The sequence below is a fragment of the Alexandromys fortis genome, unplaced genomic scaffold, assembly GCF_014885135.2.
Source record: "Alexandromys fortis isolate MF-2015 unplaced genomic scaffold, M_Fortis_MF-2015_v1.1 scaffold_1, whole genome shotgun sequence".
In the NCBI taxonomy this organism is placed as follows: Eukaryota; Metazoa; Chordata; class Mammalia; order Rodentia; family Cricetidae; genus Alexandromys; species Alexandromys fortis.
In genome coordinates this window covers 40,804,955-40,810,506 of record NW_026067927.1, presented here as the reverse complement: position 1 = coordinate 40,810,506, position 5,552 = coordinate 40,804,955, and positions in this window count along the sequence as shown.

Here is a 5,552-nt window from a genome sequence, read left to right as displayed (position 1 = left end):
AGAGAGAGAGAGAGAGAGAGAGAGAGAGAGAGAGAGAGAGAGAGAGAGAGAGGGTCTGTATGCAGAGAGAGAGAGAGCGTGAGCGGGTCTGTATGCAATCTGTATGCAGAGAGAGTGGTCTGTATGCAGAGAGAGCGGGTCTGTATGCAGAGAGCTTTGCGCGCGTCAGAGCTTGCTGAGGGAGAAGCACCCCTGTGATGCATTTGTACCAAGAGGGGCGGGTGGTCTGAGCTGAGTGTTGGCGTCCTGAGGTCAGCACAGTAGAGAAGATAGGTTCTTGTTCAGGCTTTATGGCCCCTGGCCCAGATGCTCAAGTACTGGATTAGAAATAAGACTCCTAATCAGACAAGGTCAAAGTAGAGTAGCCCCAAAGATGGTATCAGCAAGGCCCTGTGGCAGCAATCGGTTGAAAATTAGTCTAAGTTAGATCAGTGTCCAGGGCCGTTATGGCACCTGACTCATAGCAGGACTAGCTGAGGAGCTGAGGAGATGGCTTGGTGAATAGGGGGACTTGCGATATAAGCATGAGGACCCGAGTTAGAATCCCAGGACCTGTGGGTATGGCTCTGGGTGCCTAGAACCCTAGCATGTGGTTGGAGGAACGCAAGTGGAGCCAAGAGCTCACTGTTTGGAAAGCCTGCTGTGTGAAATGGCAATCTTCTGGTTCAGGGAGAGACCCTGTCTCAAGGGAATAAGGTGGAGAATGAGAAGAAGAAATTCAGCATCCTTTTCTGGCATCCAAGTATGAGAGCATAAGACACATAGACCCACACATTAGTGTGTATCAACCATACAAATGTACTGGTACACACACACACCACCACCACCACCACCACTACCACCACCACCAACAACAACAACAACACCCACACCAAAAAGAAAGAAAAGGTAAAAAGTACTAGCTAAACGAATGAATGGCAACCTTAACATTACATAGAATTTAACTATGCCAGTCATGTCCTCAGGTGCGTGCGTGTGTGTGCATGTGTGTGCGTGCGTGTGCATGCGTGTGTGTGTGTGTGTGAAGGTTGCTGTCTTCCTTTGTCATTCTATAAACCATGATCCAGATGCAGTGTTCTCAGTGGCACAAAATAAGAAGGGAAGAAGGAAGAAAAGGAGAGGAGAGCTCACCCTTGTAGTCAGCCCAGTAGACCAGGAGGACTATCTACTTCTCCCTCATGCTCCTCCCTCTTCCCCAAAGATTTTAATTGTATGTGTATGGACCTGAGTATGTGTGCACAGAGGACAGGCGAGGCGTTAAAGCCCTCAGAGCTGGAGCTACAGGCATTGGAGGGACGCCTGGTCTCTTATGCGGACGCTGGGATCTGAATTCCAGCCTTGTTGTAGTAAGTGCTACCCCTCTGCCCTGACAGCTGTCTCTTACTCATCATCAAGTCACAGTGGAATCTATGGGGGAAGCTCTAAGCCCTGGCCACAAGCCCCCAAAACCTGGGCAGAGTTAAGCTGGTAGCTCAGCCTGTAATCCCAGCTACCTGGGAGGCTAAGGCAGGAGAATGGAAAGTTCATGGCCTGCCTGGGCAACCTACTGAAACACTATCTCAAAATCAAAAATGAAAAACAGGATATAGCTCCATGGTAGAGTACTTGCTGAGCAAGTGTGAGCCCTAAGATTTAACCTCTAATACCATACAACAACAAAATCCAATCAAAGGCTAAAAAAATAAAGGCTAGAATGTAGAAAATGGGGTTTTGAGAGTCGAGAATCAAAGTATTAAGAATTAGAGACATTCTAGATAAAAATTTAAAGATGAACAAAACCAAATTCTTGGATGGATATGCTGTGAATATGGATATAAAGAAGAATTGGGTCTTATTCTGCCTAACATTTTAACAGTTTATTACAAATATTTTTGAATGTGGAGTGAAGCTGTAAATTGTGTAGTAAAATGCCATCTCCATTTTATGACAGTATTTCCATTATTCTGCCTTTATCATATGTCACTCATCTGCCTCCTTTCAACAATTCAGTCTCAATTTTGGTGTCTGTACAGTGTTGTCATATAGGAACACAACTGTGACATTAGTAATGACAGAAATCATTATTTATAGCAAGGTAAATATAACCAGGATGGCTGACTGTCCTATAATACACATTTTTCCCAATGGCAATAGAATTAAGTATACATGTAGAAATTTATTATGCCGACTACATTTCCCAGACTCCATTGCAGCTAGTATGCTCATGGGACTAAGTTCTGACAAGCAAGTCATGAGAGCAGGTATCTTTCCCTAAGACGTAGCAAGTCTGTGCTGTTCACTTTTTCTGTCATCCCTTCCTCCAATCTGCATTCTAGAATACAGAAGTCATTGTCTTGGACCACAAGAATAAGGACTACAGCCTGGAAAGGGTGCTGTGAAGACATGAACAGGAGGGAGTCAAGAGTTTTAAGGTCTCTTTCCCTCCCTCTCAGAGCTAATGCCTTTTGAACCACTTGTAAATGAAGTTTCTATCCTGCCCAGTCCTGTAGCCATCCAGTTCCAAATAAACACACAGAGGCTTATATCAATTATAAACTCTTTAGCCTATTGCTCAGGCTTATTATTAACTAGCTCTTACAATTTAAATTAACCCATGATTCTTATCTATGTTTAGCAATGTGTCTTGTTACCTTTTGTCAGTTAGGCATTCTCATCTTGCTTCCTCTGTATCTGACTGGTGACCGCATCTCTGTCTTTCCTCTTCCCAGAATTTCCTTAGTCTGGTCACTCCACCTATACTTCCTGCCTGGCTACTGGCCAATCAGAGTTTTATTAAACCAATACGAGTGACAAATCTTTACAGGGTACAAGAACATTATTCCACAGCAACCACTCTTTCCTTTTGCCAAAGAAAGGGTATCACAGGGGCTGCTCCCACCCTTCTTACTTTGCTGTATCAATTCAACATTTCATTTCATCTCCCTACCTTTAAGGATTGACCTCCACCATCAACACCGGCTGTTTCCAGCAGTCCACCCAACTGCATATCCTTCCAACTTCTACTCCCCTCCCAATACTATGCCATTCACGTTCACGATGTCATCTTGGGTCCCATTGTTATGCTTTGACCAACAACCTCTTTAAAGATGGAGGTGAGCTGAGGGTGGCTTCTCTTTTTCCCCTAGACCCAGAAAGGCCAGAGTTGGGGCCCTTTGCTCAACAGAATCAGATGTCAATTTAGATGCCTTGACTTGTAGCCTTGTCTCACTCACTGAATGTAGAAGCCATCACCTTAAAGGTTTTTATCCTTAGCCACATACAAATGCCCGCCACATGGTGGTCTAACAGCCTACAAAAATACTTTGAAATGATGCAACTGAACCAGAACCTAGTACCCTTTTCATATCTCTTGCTTCCAGAAATCTCCTTTTGGTAGTATCTTGTTTGTGGGTAGAATATCACCTGTGTATGCCAAGTTGGCCTGTCCTTACCTCACTTGCTGTCTTCTCCCTGGCTGAATCACCACAGCATCTTTCATGTCAGGAGAGAGAAGGACAAGAGGAACACAGAGAAGGAACACCAAGGTGAAGAGCTGGACTACCTGACCCAATCAAACTGCTACCCTAGTCCAGACCAACCACCCAGTCATGCAGGAACCTCTGCTGTGTCTCACTCCTACATCTGAAGTTCCTTTGCTACTTTTTTGTGTCCTGCTGAAGAACCAGTCTGCCTCCATCTTTGGCTTAAAGGCCATCTTATAGCAAAGATAAACTAAGTTCATTCCTGTTTATGATTAAACCTCTGTTTCTCAAGGACCAGGCTATGCCTCATTTGTAACCTTAACTACAAATAGTTCTCTACTGCCTGTTCTAGGAGTGACAATCATGTCTTTATTTCAAAAAGTTGTATATGACCATCTTGCAACCCTACCTTTGTTTCAAAATGTATGGCTACCTTGTCTTGACTACCTGTTGTTATGACTACCTTGTCATGCCCACTTTGCAACCCTGTCTTTGTTTCAGGAGGTTGTTAGGACTAACATTATGATGTTCTGCTCCTGTAACCCTGCTTATTTTGCCCTCCAAATCCCCCATTTGGAAATCCTATACCCCTGAGCTATAAAAGCCTTGTCTTCCTCACATCCAATGCAGGCCTCTCTAACCCCACCTTAGGGAGAGGCAGCCTCCTATGTACAAGAATAGAAAAGCTTGCTTTAACTAACTGTCTATGATGATTTCGGTTGGCCGTCTTTCTCCTCCTGTCTTTGGGATTAATACGGTATCTGAGTACCATTTCACTCTACACCACCTTTGACCGTGTTTGTCACCTAATTCAAACACCACAAACCCAGCATCTCACTAAACCCCTCTCCTCAGCCACCTCAACCACGTCTCGCTCTGTGCTTATTTCCTCTCTGCGCCTGGAGTTCTCGGCATAGGGCAGCAGATGGGATAAAGTTATTTAGAGGCTTTGAGGGGAAAGGAACCCCCAATAAGTTCTTTATTAAAATGGACCCTGGTTACAAAAGAGATTAACAAAGGAAAAACAAACAACAGTTGTATTTCTTATATACTGAGACCCTGGGAGGATGAACAGAACAGAGGTGGCCATGGAATGTCAGCTGCAACAAAGCACTTGCCTAGCAGGTGTGAGGCCCTGGGTAGAATCCTCAGTGACACGCCCCACCCCCATCTACCCACCTACCAACCCCCCACCCCCAATGCCTAAGAAAAAGAGAGAGAAGAAAAGAAAAGAACAAAAGACAGGATAGATGGACCAGCCTTTGAGTCGCTCTGGGTGGCAACTAGGGGGAAGACAAACAGAGGCTAGGAAGTAAAGTTGTTTGCTTAGGTTTCTCTTACCTCCTGCCGGCCAACCACGGCTACAGTGGCTTCACAGGGTGACCTTTGTCCTTCTGGAGTGTGTGTGTGGGGAGTGGGGGGCTGGGAAGCCCACCTTTTGTCTTTGTAAGTTTCTGTCCAGCTGTTAGGCACAGAACTCCCCTGTGCCCCATCTTTAATTTGCTTTTGGATCAACAATCCTTCTTACTTAGGAGTAGCTCAAGCTGTTTTCCCTTCGACTCATAGAAGATATCTGATAAACGCCTGTCAAATGCTGTGTGACCAACGGGAAGCTCTGCTACTCAACGCAAAGGAATTCTTGGATGAGAACTGTCTCGGAGCAAGGCATGCATTCTCTGTCACACAAGAATCTCGAGATGCGTATTCTTAATAGGATCTCCTTGCAGACAAGGAAAACAGGGCTCCCAGAAGCCCAGCAATTTGCCCAAGGAAAGTTATGAGGCAGAGCAGGGGTCCAAAGCTCTATCAGTCAGGCTACGAGGCTACTTGGCTCTGTGTTTAGTTAAGACAAAATCCTGTTGTTAGCCAAGACCTTACACGGAAAGCAGGTTGCTGTAGCATTCACTAGTCATACTTACTGTTCTGAGAAATAGCCAGACGAGCTCCTGAGGGGCTGATCACTCAGTGAACCCCGTTTGCCATCTAAGAACAAATATTCAAGTTTCCAGGGACACTTGCAACTTCTTAGAAACCACCTTTTAAGGGATAGTAGCTCACATCTGTGCAGCACTTTATGGTAAATAAAATGGC